This window comes from Ovis canadensis, chromosome 14 (genome assembly GCF_042477335.2).
Source record: "Ovis canadensis isolate MfBH-ARS-UI-01 breed Bighorn chromosome 14, ARS-UI_OviCan_v2, whole genome shotgun sequence".
NCBI lineage: Eukaryota > Metazoa > Chordata > Mammalia > Artiodactyla > Bovidae > Ovis > Ovis canadensis.
In genome coordinates, this window is record NC_091258.1 from 59,974,080 (window position 1) to 59,991,550 (window position 17,471).

The window sequence follows — 17,471 nt, forward strand, 5'->3', positions numbered from 1 at the left end:
CAAAAACAGAATGAGAAGAGAGCTGTGGGACAACTTCATCTTGCCTAATTGTGTATAGTAGAGATCCCGAAAGACAGGAAGAAGAATGGGCAGGGGACAAAAAAATAATTGGAGAAATAATTGCTGAAAACTTTCCAAATGTGATGAAAACTGTAAACCCACAGATCTAAGTTCAACCCATTCCAAGCACAAGAAACAAGGCAGAGGGGGATGGGGGTGGGGTCGGGGGCACAACTATTCCCAAGGACTCATAACTACATTGATTAAAATCCATGATAAAGAGAGAATCTTAGAAGCAGGAGAAAAAAAATCTCATATGTGCAAAGAGCAAAGATAAGAAAGAAACTGCAAGTTGGAAAAATGAAGGTCAACTGGATTGACTTTGGGATTTGAGGAAAAACCCAGCCCAGTGGGGAGTTCCCTGGGGGAGAACTGGATGTTTTGTTGTTTTGTCTTCCCATATATTCCAAGCTGAGCACCTGAGAAGCTTGAAATTAGAAATACCACCAAGTGCAAATAACTACCAAAACCCTAAACAATAACAAAAAAATAAAACGTCCAAAGTATACTTGCTTTTTCTATCCAAAGGGCTGAGAAGGTTCCTGACCTGCAGAACAAAACCCTATTGACAATGCCAACTCTACACTGGCTAAACACTTAAAAAATGCCAATCTTTCACACTATTATGCATGACACCTAGCAGCACCATCCTCCCTTTTTGCCAGTAAGTATCCGCAGAGGCACATGCAGATGCTATGTGTGTGAACAGAGACCCGACAGCCATCCCTGCCCATTAATAATGGGCATCTATAAAGACTGTATATGTGAGTGGAACACTGACTGCCATCCTAGCCCATGGATCGTGAAGCACACCTCATTTCCTGGCTGGCAGGTCCACTGAGAGGGTGTAAGTATGACTAGGGCATTGACTTGTGACACAGCACTTATTAGGTGGTATTCCCCCCCTTATTATCTGGTAGGCATTTACAGAGGCAATATATAAACTACCACTCCAAATGCAGCAGTAACATGCCCCCAATGTTCATAGCAGCACTACAGTATTTATAACAACTAAGATACAGAAGCAACCTAAGTAAGTGTCCAGATGAATGGATAAAGAATGGATAAAGGAGATGTGGGGTATACAGACACACACACACACGCATATATAATATTGTAAATCAACTATAAATCAATAAGACACACACATACATATACACAATGGAACACTACTCAGCCATAGAAAAGAATGAAATTTTGCCATTTGGACCAATATGGATGGACCTAGAGGGGATTACACTTAGTGAAATAAGTCAGACAGAGAAAGATAAGTACTGTAGGATACCACTTATTAAATAAAACAGATGAATAAATATAACACAGATACAGAGGAGTAGTGGTTACCAATGAGAAGAGGGAAGGGGGAGGAGAAAGGCAAAGGTAGGGGATAAAGATACAAATTACTAAGTATAAAATAAATTATGAAATCAGATTGATTATATTCTTTGCAGCCAAAGATGGAGAAGCTCTATACAGTCAACAAAAACAAGACCAGGAGCTGACTGTGGCTCAGATCATGAACTCGTTATTACCAAATTCAGACTCAAATTGAAGAAAGTAGGGAAAACCGCTAGACCATTCAGGTATGACCGAAATTAAATTCCTTATGATTATACAGTGGAAGTGAGAAATAGATTTAAGGGCCTAGATCTGATAGAGTGCCTGATGAACTCTGGAATGAGGTTCGTGACATTGTGCAGGAGACAGGGATCAATACCATCCCCATGGAAAAGAAATGCAAAAAAGCAAAATGGCTGTCTGGGGAGGCCTTACAAATAGCTGTGAAAAGAAGAGAGGCGAAAAGCAAAGGAGAAAAGGAAAGACATAAGCATCTGAATGCAGAGTTCCAGAGAATAGCAAGAAGAGATAAGAAAGCCTTCCTCAGCAATCAATGCAAAGAAATAGAGGAAAACAACAGAATGGGAAAGACTAGAGACCTCTTCAAGAAAATTAGAGCTACCAAGGAACATTTCATGCAAAGATGGGCTTGATAAAGGACAGAAATGGTCTGGACCTAACAGAAGCAGAAGATACTAAGAAGAGCTAGCAAGAATACACAGAAGAACTGTACAAAAAAGATCTTCACGACCCAGATAATCATGATGGTGTGATCACTCATCTAGAGCCAGACATCCTGGAATGTGAAGTCAAGTGGGCCTTGGAAAGCATCGCTACGAACAAAGCTAGTGGAGGTGATGGAATTCCAGTTGAGCTGTTTCAAATCCTGAAAGATGCTGCTGTGAAAGTGCTGCACTCAGTATGCCGCAAATTTGGAAAACTCAGCAGTGGCCACAGGACTGGAAAAGGTCAGTTTTCATTCCAATCCCAAAGAAAGGCAATGCCAAAGAATGCTCAAACTACCGCACAATTGTACTCATCTCACACACTAGCAAAGTAATGCTGAAAATTCTCCAAGCCAGGCTTCTGCAATACGTGAACTGAGAACTTCCAGATGTTCAAGCTGGTTTTAGAAAAGGCAGGGGAACCAGAGATCAAATTGCCAGTATCTGCTGGATCATCAAAAAAGCAAGAGAGTTCCAGAAAAACATCTATTTCTGCTTTATTGACTATGCCAAAGCCTTTGACTGTGTGGATCACAATAAAGTGTGGAAAATTCTGAAAGAGATGGGAATACCAGACCACCTGACTTGCCTCTTGAGAAATCTGTATGCAGATCAGGAAGCAACAGTTAGAACTGGACATGGAACAACAGCCTGGTTCCAAATAGGAAAAGGAGTATGTCAAGGCTGTATATTGTCACCCTGCTTATTTATCTCATATGCAGAGTACATCATGAGAAACGCTGAGAGAAATATCAATAACCTCAGATATGCAGATGACACCACCCTTATGGCAGAAAGTGAAGAACTAAAGAGCCTCTTGATGAAAGTGAAAGAGGAGAGTGAAAAAGTTGGCTTAAAGCTGAACATTCAGAAAACTGAGATCGTGGCATCTGGTCCCATCACTTCATGGGAAATAGATGGGGAAATAGTGGAAACAGTGACAGACTTTATTTTTGGGGGCTCCAAAATCACTGCAGATGGTGACTGCAGCCATGAAATTAAAATACGCTTACTCCTTGGAAGGAAAGTTATCACCAACCTAGACGGCATATTAAAAAGCAGAAACATTACATTGCCAATGAAGGTCCATCTAGCCAAGGCTATGGTTTTTCCAGTAGTCATGTATGGATGTGAGAGTTGGACTATAAAGAAAGCTGTGCACAGAAGAATTGATGCTTTTGAACTGTGGTGTTGGAGAAGACTCTTGAGAGTCTCTTGGACTGCAAGGAGAGCCAACTAGTCCATTCTAAAGGAGATCAGTCCTGAGTGTTGATTGGAAGGGCTGATGTTGAAGCTGAAACCCCAGTACTTTGGCCACCTGATGCAAAGAGCTGACTTGTTGGAAAAGACTCTGATGCTGGGAAAGATTGAAGGCAGGAGGAGAAGAGGACAACAGAGGATGAGAGATTGGATGGCATCACTGACTCGATGGACATGTGTTTGGGTAAACTCCAGGAGTTGGTGATGGACCAGGAGGCCTGGTGTGCTGTGGTCCATGGCGTTGCCAAGAGTCAGACACAACTGAGCGACTGAACTGAACTAAACAGAAATTCAGGATCAGTCATTCTGTGCTCTGTGAAAATGAGCCTTTATTTAGAACTATTTCAGGAGAATTTTTTAATGAACTTGGATTTTTGCATCTTCCCATACTTAGGAAAGCACTAAAGTCATTAACCAAGATATCTATTCTTCATGACTGGCAATAACCGTCTACCAAGATGTGTCTTTAATCCCATGTACACCTTCAGAGTAATTTCTCAGAGCTATCTGAGAGGCTGTCTCCCGGCTATAGTGCTCAGTAAGTACTCAAATAAAACTGAAACTCATGGCTATCACATTGTGCATTTTTCAGTCAACATTACCATGAAGAGAATTGAAATACTACTATTTATTTCATGCACCTAGAGGTAAACTCTGTTTTGTTTACCAAATAACTTTCATACAATATACACTATTTAAAATCCTCTACTTTTATTTGGTATAGTGAAGTCACTCAGTCATGTCCGACTCTTTGCGACCCCCTGGACTGTAGCCCATCAGGATCCTCCGTCCATGGGATTCTCCAGGCAAGAATACTGGAGTGGGTTGCCATTTCCTTCTCCAGGGGATCTTCCTGACCCAGGGATCGAACCCAGGTCTCCCGCATTGCAGGCAGACACTTTAACCTCTGAGCCACCATTTATTTGGTATAATACTTTAAATCTCTTACCCTTCCTTTCCTAGTGGATGCATGGTTATATGATGGCTGCTCCATGTACAGCACTATATCCACTTTCCAGGCAGGAAGGAGAAAAGGAAGAAGGCTAAAAGAATATATGTCCCCTGAGCCTTCCCCACATTCCCCCCTTTAATGAACTGTATAAGAAATTCAATCTAACAGGTATTGGCACAGTGCCCCCTCAAAAAAAATCAGAATTTTTATAGCAATAAAGGAGACTATGACTATTGCATTAATCACACATGACAAAAGAACACTGTGCAATATTAAAAATATTCTCAAATAACTTTCAATTATGTGGAAAGTTACATCACTTAAATGAAAATATTTACAATGCATGTATATATACGTGTATATGCATCTACATGATTGTATATGTATACATATGTAAAACCAAAATACTCAACATACATATTCATTTTAAAAATTAGGAAGTGCAAAGAAAAATACTAGGCTTTAGTTTACTTCATGGGTCTCTGTTAGAAGTCTGCCAAGAAAGGAAAAAAAAACAACTCCAGAAAAAATAAAGCATTTTAGAAATAAAGGGAAAATACCATGCCATCTTATATATAACTTATGGATATCATAACCATTATTTTCTCCTCCTTGGAGATCTCTCTTGTTGAAGGATATATTAGCTAGGCAGCAGTAGGGAAAGGATGGGGTTAAACCAAAGTATGATTGTTTTGCAGAAATTGTTAAATTACAGAAAGTTCCAAACACTAGATGTTTCAAAAAGGTTACAGTGCACACAAACAACCAAAACACTTTGCTTGCAGTTTTTTGCAACCTAGAGCAGCTTTTGTCTTTTTACCATGCCTACCCTTTTAGTACTATACCTGTGCTCCAGGTTTAAAACTTCCCCATCCAGCTTTGCACAGACAGTGCTTTGAGGGCTGGCTCCCTGTCTTCTTACTGTCACAACTAATAAATGCTTCTGCTTTAATCAAAAGTACTTTATGTGGGACTTCCCTGGTGGCTCAATGGTAAAAGAATCCGCCTGCCAATGCAGGAGACAGGGGTTCACTCCCTGATCTGGGCAGATTCTCACATATCTCCAAGTAACTAAGCCTGTGCCCAGCAACTACCGAGCCTGTGCCCTAGAGCCCTGGCACTAACCACTGAGCATTCCGATCGTAACTGCTGAAGTCAGCGGGCCCTAGAGCCCGGTGCTCTGCAATAAAAGAAGCCACCGCAGTGAGAAAACTGCTCTGCAACTAGACAGTAACCCCGCTCCCTGCAACTAGAGAAAAGCTCAAGCAACACGGAAGATGCAGCACAGCCAATAAATAAAATTATTTTTTTTTTTAAGTACTTGGTGTGTTCACTAGCTACGAACCACAAGGGACAGACTCATTAAGCCTGGTTAACAGACATAGATGAGTCAAGGAGATAACAAACCTTTCCTGAGGTCCAGATGACAAGGATATCTAGCTCACTTGCCCCTCCCTGATCAGGGCTTCTCAGAGGAGATCCCAGGCTTCCATCTCAACTACAATGCCATACACACAGAAGAGTCAGGGTCTTAACTAGCAAAGGGCAGAACTATCCTGTGTCTCATATATGACTATATGTGACACACCAACACAGTCTCTCCAGATTCACCAATTAGAAGACACAAAGGTGTAACAGTCTCAGTCACAGACTCCCCCTCCCTTCCGCACACAGTGCTGCAGAGCCACAATCCTCACCAGGGCGCAGTCACAGAAGCACAATAACAAAGCTCCCTATGCATGCACACAAACAGGGATATATACAGTCACACAGAAACAGTCCACACACCCACCACAGGGGCACAGAGTCACAGGATAACCCACACTAGCACACAGTATTACACAAGATCGCACATTAACAATCATACCTCGCAGACTCATCCGCATAAAGCTACACACACGGTACCACACACTGTCGTAAGAACACACCCATCACAAGGACATACTGTCATACATAATAACTGACACTTTCCTCTCCAACCTCGCCCGTTCAGCCTGAACAGACAATACTCAGTCTTCATCCCCGCCCAGACCTCTCGATGTTTCACCTCCAATCTCCCTTGCAAGGCGTCAGTCGTCAGGAACAGCTCAGAGACTAACACCCAGCTCCCTTACCGCTCCGCGCAGAGCCGCGGGCCTGAATACGCGGCGACCTCTGGGAAAGGTAGTTCAGCACTGCATTCACGAGGGACAATATGGCCTCGGGCCGGATCCTAACCAGAGATCCCCGCAATCACTCCCCTCCTCGCCGCTTCTCCCCACCCCCTAGCCTCAGACCGTGGCCTGGAATTTTCTGGCGCTGGCTTGCGCCGTGGTTCCTAGTTGGAGTCAGCCCCAACTAGGGGTGAGCTTGAACCGAGCTTATTACCACTGCCTTCTCCCAGAGGTAGCTGGCACAGGTAGAGTATTACCTAAGTCATGAGTCTCGGGCAATATACACTCCTCCCTCAATCAGGGAGATAGTCCCACAAGCTCGGGTGGAGTTGAGAAGGCGCGAAAACTGACTCGAACCACCGAAACTTCTGGGAAATGTAGTCCACAATCAGAAAAGTGGACGCCCGACCAATATCGACCGATTGAGCCCGGGCTCGGTGGAGCCCAGGAGACCTCTGGGAATGCTAACCAGCCGGCAGTGCGCAGGCGCAGGCTGTCTGGCTCGCCATCGTCGTCTTTGTCTGCTGGTGAGTTTGGTTTTGGTTCTGCGAAGCGTAGATCTGGGTTGCTGGACCTAGGTTTCTGGGCTTAGAGTCCGGTCGGGTAGGTTGTAGGGGAGATTTCGCGGAGCCTACGACCGGGCTGGGGAAACTGAAGGAGAGGAATCGCTTTCTGTGGAGTGCAGCAGTGTTCAAAGCTTCTGTGGATGGGGGCAGGGGTACAGAAGGCAACGGGGGCGGGTTCGTCGGTGGGTGACCTAGGGTGTGAGGGACAGTGAGAGGGTTGCAGAGTTGCAACCTGTGTGGTTCCAACTTCGTGAGAGTGGGTGGCGTTGGGAACTTACTGGGATAGTACCATTTAAACTTCACTTTTCTAGTTTCTAAAATAATGATAAAAGGGTTCATTTCTCTGCAACATTCGTTTCTGTAAAAGATGAGAACGGGAAAAGGCTAAGCAGTTGAGCGAGAAGTGATTTTTGTATAAAAGCAGACCCATTGTGGAGTAGAAAACAAAATCAGCATTTTTTTTTTTAAAGAGGAAAGATTTCTGGGAAACTTATTATTGGATGTCTAGACTCCCCAGAGGTATTGACTTTGCTTACTTCTTTGGAGGACTTCCGGTGAGGCTGCTTGGAGAAGTCCTGGGCTAGGGAACAACTTTAAGAGGTAGTTTCCACTGGTGCTGATAGCGCAGAATTGGGAAGCAAGTTGTCCGGTCTTGGACGCACAAATCGGAAAGTCAATTTAAGACTCCCTGATTTGTCAGTGAGCGTGGCAGTCTGACTACTAATTTTACCAGGTTTTCCCCAAACCAAATGACCTTTGTAAATATGGTGAAACAAATTTTTCTTTTATCTGTAAAAAGATAAAAGTATTTTCCAGTATTTTAATCACACAACACATTTTTCAATAAAATGAGAACGTATCACAGTACAAAAGTTCATATATAGAAATAATATTTTTGATACATACAGAAAATAATCAGTAATAGTTACAAAGAAGACTGTTTACAATAGCAACAAATCAGATAAAACACTTGGGGATAAACAGTAAAAGTATAAAAGCTTTATGAAGATATTTTCAAATGTTAATGAAAGACCCCAAAAAAGACTTGAGCAAGTGGAAATATATACCATATGTTAGATAGATTTAAAAAGTGCGATGTATTTTGTTATATGAAGAAAGTAAAGTGTATGTTTGGTATAACATACTACTTTTTTTTTTTTTTTTTTAGTAAGTGGGGGTAGGAGTGTATATTTGTAGTTGTATGAAGAAACTTTTAAAGTTTACACAGAAAATAAAAATGGTTGTGAGTGGATGGAGCAGCTGCTGCTGCTGCTGCTAAGTCGCTTCAATCGTGTCCTACTCTGTATGACCCTGTAGTCCACCAGGCTACCCCGTCTCTGGGATTCTCCAGGCAAGAACACTGGAGTGGGTTGCTAGCTAGGGCAGGAATAAAAATCACATTTTTGCTTGCCTGTTTTGTAATTTCCATTTTTAACTGGGATGGAGTAATTAGATTTCTCTGTTCACTCCATTCCTTTTCAGTTGTTTATCACTGACTCATTCTTGAATGTTTCCTTGGCTTCCATAATACTTCTCTCATTTTTACAATTCCAGTGAAAACCAAGGAACAAGGTCCCCTCTCCCCCGAAAAAATCTCCATTAGTGAGTGATGTTTGTTTGTCCCTCAAATATTAGTGTTCCTGAGTTTCCGACTTTGATCTTTTTCACTTCTAAGAACTCTTAGGAGCAACCAAATTCCACTATGGCTTCAGCTGTGACACACGACTAATGACCATTCCTATCTGAGGCTTGTCTCCTGAGCTACTCAGGCATATATCCGACTGTCTAATGGATAATTCCATCTGGAGGTTGCATAGGAACTTTAATCTCTTCATGTCCAGAATGTCATACTTACCTCTTCCCTCCTGTGTGTTGCCTCCATCCTTTCTGCCATGTGTGTTACCTGTTTTCATCAATTCATGGCACTATCCAGCCAAACTAAGCATCTGGCTGGCTTATGTTGGAGTAAGGGAAGAGCTTCTGAGCAAGTTTGACCCTTTTATCTGTCACACCCCATTACAAATTGAAGACTATGGTCTTTTCAATACACATAATAAGTGAGAAATATGTTTGCTGAACGAATGAATTGAAAGACCATTTAATTATAGGACACTTAATTTCTCTTAGAGTAATATAACCTGGATAAAATATTCGGCTTCTAAAAATTTTAAGAACTCTGAGCCATGAATAATTTCAGAGTCACTCCCTTTACATTTTATCCATATCACTCAAGGTTGGTGACTTCATATTTATGAGAAATGTATTGTTATGGGGGAAAATGATATTCAAAACTGTGACTGTTCAATCAGGAACAAGGTGTCACTTGTAAGTGACACCTGCTCAAAGGTACTCATGCAGGTTGTGATTCTAGAGAACTCTAGCAACTCACTGATAGTTTCTCTGTATAACCTAAATTCTGAAAATAAGATACCTTCTGTTTGCCATTTTTTTGAAATGTGTGGAGCCTTTAAATGACAAAATGCGTTTGACCTGAGATGCAAATTACAAATACTCTTTTTCCATGTGCTCACATGTATGTGTAGGGGCATCCCTGGCGGCTCAGAGGTTAAAGCGTCTGCCTGCAATGCGGGAGACCTGGCTTCGATCCCTGGGTCGGGAAGGTCCCCTGGAGAAGGAAATGGCAACCCACTCCAGTACTCTTGCCTAGAGAATCCCATGGACGGAGGAGCTTGATGGGCTACAGTCCACGGGGTCGCAAAGAGTCGGACACAACTGAGCGACTTCACTTCACTTACATGTATGTGTATGTGTGTGCTCTGGCTTCTAAGCCAAAGGGTCATCATTCCTTTGTTCTTTTTCACAAGTCAGCTTCTTTGTGCATCCCCAGGAGCTTTACTTTCCTTATCCTTCAACTCCACTGAGGGTCCTAAGGGCTCAACCTGAATTCTGAGATGCTGCTTTAACCTTCATCCAAGTCCTACATCAGTATTTCAAATTTTAAAGTAACCAGTTCAAACAAGAAGAGCAACTGATGATAGAGGAAGACATGTAAAGGAGGTATTCTCCGGGTAAGAGAGAACCCAGCAGGAATGAATGGAATAAAGGCTCATTACAGTTGCTCAGTGAGTTTGCAACATCTGAAATGTTTTGAAAATTTCTTATCAGCTCTTGTCTTTTGGAGTAAAAATTGCTAGGCATCCTTTAGATACATAGGTACCATTTCTAAATTCTCTTCCTGGTTCGATGCTCTTTTCTCAGATTCTGGAGGACTAGTTCTCTCTCTAACCTTGATTCTGGATGCCAGCCTCTCTACCTTATTTGCAGCCTCCATTTTATGATTTCTACAGTCTAAATTTCATGCTTCTTCCTCTCACCAACATTCTCCATTTTTCACTTCTCCCTACAGTCCTTTCCTTCAGCATTCCGTCTTTCTTGCCAAAGATTAGAGATCTGTAATCTTTCAAATCTACAAATGTAGATTATTTTCTTTAAAATTTTACTATCATATTTCTCCCTCCGTCTATTGTAATATACCTCAAAGTTGAATTTTACCCTTTTATCCTTGTTTTTTTATTGTCTTACTTCCAGATATCATAGTATATTTTGTAACCCTATAGTATACAGATATACAAGTATATAAGTATATACTATATACACAGATATACAAGTATATCTATATACTATATCTGTATACTATCTGTATATATACTATATCTGTATACTATACTATAGAGTATATCTATACTGTATACTATACATAGTGTATCTCCAGATATCGTCCACCTTCTGCTTTTTAACAATAATGCAGGCCTGGAAATTGGTGCTGTATTGTACTGTTATTTTTAAAATCTAACACATATACATGATAGACGTTAAAACAATAGGTATATCTCCTATTCCTGGCTCTCAGTTTTCTATTTCTGCTCCTCAGAAGCAGCTGCAATAAACATTGTATGATTCTAAATATTTTTATGATTATACAGGGAGACTTATCAGAGAGAGCATGACATGATTTGCCTGTAACAAGATTACTGTGGTTGCTGTGTAGAGAAGAGTGTTAACATATAACAAAATGTTCAAATGTCAGGCAAATGCAGTGTAATTTTTTTTTTTGGTTGTACTGGGTCTTCATTGCTATTGGGCTTTTCTCTAGTTACAGTGAGCGGGAGCTCCCTTCGTTGTTTTGTGAGCTCATTGCAGTAGCTTCCCTTGTTGTGGAGCACAGGTTCTAGGCACACGGGCTTCAGTAGTTGGGACATGTGGGCTCAGTAGCTGTGTCACATGGGATTAGTTGCTCTGCGGCATGTGGAATCTTCCCGGACCAGGGACTGAACCTGTGTCTTCTGCATAGGCAGGCGGATTCTTTGTCATTGAGCCACCAGGGAAACCCAGTGTATTCTTTTTATTTTTATTTTATTGTATTTTATTTATTTTTTTTTTTTAATTTTAAAATCTTTAATTCTTACATGCGTTCCCAAACATGAACCCCCCTCCTACCTCCCTCCCCATAACATCTCTCTGGGTCATCCCCATGCACCAGCCCCAAGCATGCTGTATCCTGCGTCAGACATAGACTGGCGATTCAATTCTTACATGATAGTATACATGTTAGAATTCCCATTCTCCCAAATCATCCCACCCTCTCCCTCTCCCTCTGAGTCCAAAAGTCCATTATACACATCTGTGTCTTTTTTCCTGTCTTGCATACAGGGTCGTCATTGCCATCTTTCTAAATTCCATATATATGTGTTAGTATACTGTATTGGTATTTTTCTTTCTGGCTTACTTCACTCTGTATAATCGGCTCCAGTTTCATCCATCTCATCAGAACTGATTCAAATGAATTCTTTTTAACGGCTGAGTAATACTCCATTGTGTATATGTACCACAGCTTTCTTATCCATTCATCTGCTGATGGACATCTAGGTTGTTTCCATGTCCTGGCTATTATAAACAGTGCTGCGATGAACATTGGGGTACATGTGTCTCTTTCAATTCTGGTTTCCTCGGTGTGTATGCCCAGCCGTGGGATTGCTGGGTCATAGGTAGTTCTATTTGCAATTTTTTAAGGAATCTCCACACTGTTCTCCATAGTGGCTGTACTAGTTTGCATTCCCACCAACAGTGTAGGAGGGTTCCCTTTTCTCCACACCCTCTCCAGCATTTATTGCTTGCAGATTTTTGGATCGCAGCCATTCTGACTGGTGTGAAGTGGTACCTCATTGTGGTTTTGATTTGCATTTCTCTAATAATGAGTGATGTTGAGCATCTTTTCATGTGTTTGTTTAGCCATCTGTATGTCTTCTTTGGAGAAATGTCTATTTAGTTCTTTGGCCCATTTTTTGATTGGGTCGTTTATTTTTCTGGAATTGAGCTGCATAAGTTGCTTGTATATTTTTGAGATTAGTTGTTTGTCAGTTGCTTCATTTGCTATTATTTTCTCCCATTCAGAAGGCTGTCTTTTCACCTTGCTTATATTTTCCTTTGTTGTGCAGAAGCTTTTAATTTTAATTAGATCCCATTTGTTTATTTTTGCTTTTATTTCCAGAATTCTGGGAGGTGGATCATAGAGGATCCTGCTGTGATTTATGTCTGGGAGTGTTTTGCCTATGTTCTCCTCTAGGAGTTCAGTGTATTCTTTTTAAATGGTGACCTGTTAAAAGCAGAAGTTGGCAAACTCTACCCTACTATGTGTTTTTGTAAAAAGTCATTTTCTTGTCCATTCATTTTCTTACGATCTGAAAATACTTTCAATGCCTGAATTGAATTGGTATCTGCAGATACATGATATGTAAGGCAATGAAACAGGACTAAAAAGTGTTAATCAATCATGGTAAAGCTAAGTGAAAGTCACTCAGGCATGTCCAACTTTTTGTGATCCCATGGCTGTATACAGTCCATGGAATTCTCCAAGCCAGAATACTGGAGTGAGTAGCCTTTCCCTTCTCCAGGGGAGCTTCCCAACCCAGGGATCGAACCCAGGTTTCCTACATGGCAGGCAGATTCTTTACCAGCTGAGCCATAAGGGAAGCTCAAGAATACTGGCATGGGTAGCCTATCCCTTCTCAGTGGATCTTCCTGACCCAGGAATTGAACCAGGGTCTCCTGCATTGCAGGCAGATTCTTTACCAACTGAGCTATCAGGAAAGCCCCTATATAGTAAAACTAAGTGGTAAACCAAAGCTAAATGGTAAACCAGCGCATTTGGGAGTTTAAAGCTAAGTGACTATAATAAACGTCCAAATGTGCTGGTTTAAGGAATGAAAAAATTGATTTATTGGCTTATTTCTTTATGTGATGAGTAGTCAAAATCTGCATGGTACCTTTGGTCTTTGTGGTACTTTAAGATCCAGACTTCTTCCAGGTTGTCTCTTTATCATTTAGTTGTGGTTAAAACTGGATTAACAATGTATCCTGGTTCCAGCCTGGTAGAGGAGAGAGGAATCACCACTCTAGGGTAGAAGAGCATCAATAAGTTTTTTTGTAAAGGGCCAGATAGAAAGTTTTTTAGGCTTTGTAATCCATAGGATCTCTATTGCAATTACTCAGCTTAGGCATTGTAGCACAAAGTTAGTACACTTGGCATTAGAGCATTTTGATTTATATTTTAAAATTTTGATTTACTTTTTAAAGCACAAGATAAATGCTGTTGAAAGGACCAGTTTGCCTGGTATTCAGATAATGTTGCCTAGTTCAGTTCAGGACTGTCATTTTACAGTATAAAAAATTCAGTTCTGGTTAAGTATCTGTGAAGGATGTTGATATAATCCCTGTAAAAATACAAGGGGGGCTTTAATTACCAGGAGAATGTAATTTCTGTATTTTCTTTTGACTTACTAGTTATATAGAACTTAGTTCTAATCTGTTGTACATCATACTTTTGCAAATTTAATGAATTTAAGAATTGGAAAATTTTAAATAAATAGTATTATTGTACTTTGTTAAAAGTTTAGTAAAATTCACATTAAACCACACATACCTTGGACTTTGGGATGATAAAATGAGAGAATGATTGCCTCTATTTTTTCTATGTTTGTTTTTCTGTTTAAATTTTCTTTTCTGGTCTAAGTTTTCAGAGGTTATATTTGCTAGGTTTACAAGTTTATTTGCATAGAATTGAACAACATAGTCTATAATTCGTTTTCAAATAATCATTTTTTTAATTTAATTTGCTTTTATTCTTACTCATGAATCTATTGTTACTTGTAGTTTTTGTTTGTAATAATCAATTTCTCTTCCTATCTTTTCTAATTTTTGTTTTTCTTTTGTTTACTTTTCCTTATTGTAATTCCTTAGTTTTAATATTTATTATTTCTTTTTAAAATGATGTAACCATTTATGCTAAAAATGTCCAAGCATTTTTTTCAAGTTCTGATATACATTGTGTTCTGAATAATATTCTGAATATTATGCAATATATTTTAATTTCCTCTTTGACCAAATAGTTTGTTCAAGCCAGTTGATTTTGAAATTTACAAGTGGAAAATTTTAATTTGTTTAATTTCTGACTTTATTTTTAGGGTATTTCTTCCGTCCTTTTCTACTTTGTGGAATATTTGAAGCTTTATAGGCTTACCATGTGGACTTATTTTGAGACTGTCCTCTGAGCATTTTAAAAGGTGTTTCAGTATTTTCAAAATACAGAATAAACTAGTTAATTCTATATTATAAATTAGTACATAGTTTTATTTCATGTTTCCATTTTATATATATTCTCATATTTCATGGATTTGATCTTCTAGGTTGAGAGAGGTAGTCTTCTCAGTTGCTAATATTTTTGTATCTTGGATTTCTATAGTTTATATATTCAGGATTATCTTTATTTTATTTCTAGTCTTTATTTTCAGCATTTCTGATATATTATTTTAGAATATATATATATCTCTTATATACAGTTTGGGGGGGATTTGCTATATCAGTTGAAGAAAGCAATGGCAACCCACTCCAGAACTCTTGCCTGGAAAATCCCATGGGAGGAGCCTGATGGGCTGCCGTCTATGGGGTGGCACAGAGTCGGACACGACTGAAGCGACTTAGCAGCAGCAGCAGCTATATCAGTTGTTAAACTTTAGCATGCATCAAAATCACCTGGAGAAGGCTTCTCTGGTGGTCCAGTGGTTAAGAATCTGCCTGCCAATGCAGGGGACATGGGTTCGATCCCTGCTCCCGGAAGATCCCACATGCCACAGAGCAACTAAGCTTGTGAGCCACAACTACTGAGCCTGTAAGCCTAGAGCCTGTGCTCTGCAACAAGAGAAACCACCACAATGAGAAGCTCACGCACTGCAACTAGAGAGTAGCCCCCACTCACCCCAACCAGACAAAGCCTGGACAAAGCAATAAAAACTCAGCTCAGCCAAAGAATAAAATAAATAAGTATATAATAAATCTTAAAAAAAAACAACAATCACCTGAAGGGCTTGTTAAATACAGACTGCTGGGCCCTGCTGCTGCTGCTGCTAGGTCACTTCAGTTGTGTCCGACTCTGTGTGACCCCATAGACGGCAGCCCACCAGGCTACCCCATCCCTGGGATTCTCCAGGCAAGAATACTGGAGTGGCTTGCCATTTCCTTCTCCAATGCATGAAAGTAAAAAGTGAAAGGGAAGTCGCTCAGTCGTGTCCGACCTCAGCGACCCCAGCGACCCCATGGACTGTAGCCTTCCAGGCTCCTCTGTCCGTGGCATTTTCCAGGCAGGAGTACTGGAGTGGCGTGCCATTGCTTTCTCCTGCTGGGCCCTACCCATAGCTTTTTTAGATTCAGGAGGTCTGGCTTGAGGCCTGAGAATTTTCTATATGAGCCTATCATAGTTCTTCTAATAGTTATTATTATCTTATTTGCATTTGTTGACAGGAACAGTATGATTGGTATTGATTCTGATTTAATTTTCTGTACTGTTTAAAATTTTTTTTTTTTTTTTTTGCCACACGTTATGGCTTGTGGGATCTTGGTTCCCTGACAAGGAATTGAACCCATGCCCTCAGTAGTGAAAGCACAGAGTCCTAACCACTGGACTGCTAGGTAAATTCCCTACTGTTTTAAATTCTGCCTCATCTTTTATCTTTTGCTGTAGGATCTTTATTTGTTGTGAACATATATCTTCCTGAACATTTGGGAAGTTTATTTTATTTCTTTCTTGTGTTTGCCTTTATATTCATAATTTTCTTAGTCTTCATCCTTGATTTTAGACAATATCTATTTACTATCACCAGGAGTGATGTATATTTTATATACTTTACAATGTATATATTTTCATTCTCCCTCTTCCCTTCATTAAGTTGTGATTATTATTCCAGCTTTAAATAGTAAGTTGTATCCTTCTTATCACCCCTGTTGTGTGTATGAAATTCTTGGCATATTTGCCTTTGATTGTGCAGTGATCCATTTATCAAAATCTTATCCACCGTTCAATCTTGAACTTCATTTTTATTGAACTATCTCTTACTTCTAGCCCAATCTCTCTAATCCTTGTATCTCCCATCTCAGATACAAAGTAACTTGGATCTTATGTATTAACATATACTATCTTAGGTTTGTGTTTTTCACTACATTGAAATGTAAATTCACTACATTGTAAATTCGAGGGTGCATACTGAGTTGCTTCAGTCATGTCTGACTCTATGTGACCCTGTGGAGTACAGCCTGCCAGGCTCCTCTGTCCATGGGATTCTCTAGCCATTCATGTTTTAAGTCTATTCTAGTCTTTTCTCCCATTTTAAAAACTAAATTGTTTTTATATTTTTATTATTGAGTTTCAGCTGTTCTATATATTTTGGAGAGAAGCCCTTTATTAGTTCCTCCCAGTCTATGGCTTTTGTTTTTGTTTTCTTAACTGTTTTTTAAAGGGCATTAATTAGTTTTTAGTTTTGATGAAGTCTACCATTTTTTCTTTCATATTTCTTATTAATAGTTTTAATGCGCATGCTATGGTCCATGATTCATTTTGAGTGAATTTTTGCTTATGGTATGCAGTGAGTGTTGAGGTTATTTTTTTCTAATTATGGAAATTACAGCATTGATAAGAGAGGCAGTGTATTACTAGTCAGTTCTTAGAATGATTTATATGAAAGTGTGGATAAAATTTTGAGATGGATAAATCAGAATATTGTCAAAGGTTTCCAGAGAGTAAGTGGAAAAGAAAGGACTTAGGCCAAGAAAAGAGTCCTTGACAAAAAAGAGCTTGGGTACCAGAATATCAGGCATAATGAAAGAAGAAAAATAAGTGAAAACTGAAATTTGATGGTAATGACGGTTTCAGTATCCAGAAATAATAGTATCAGCAATCAAAATGGAAATCAAAATCAGATTTGGAAGCAAAGATGGCTATTTTCTGGCATATTTTCTTTTTTTTTCCTTTCCCATTAAATGTATATGTACTTTGCTGTTTAGCCCATGTGAAACTCAGTTGTAAGTAGGTAAAAACGCACTGTCTATAGTTATTGTATAATTATTTATA

General features: G+C 39.8%; 1 protein-coding gene across 3 annotated transcripts in view; it reads left to right on the forward strand.

Moving 5' to 3' along the window:
- The window catches only part of ZNF260 (zinc finger protein 260), a 56,767-nt gene that overhangs the window by 33,644 nt on the left and 5,652 nt on the right, over window positions 1-17,471 (forward strand). The window contains exons 1-2 of one of the 3 annotated variants that reach the window (XR_011248713.1): window positions 6,514-7,015; window positions 9,903-10,083. The exons of 1 other annotated variant lie outside the window; for it this stretch is intronic. The gene's annotated coding sequence lies outside the window, so the exon portion shown is untranslated. Of the gene's footprint in view, window positions 1-6,511; window positions 7,016-9,902; window positions 10,084-17,471 lie in introns of those variants that run through there. One more of the 3 variants, XM_069550596.1, reaches the window with a different exon arrangement.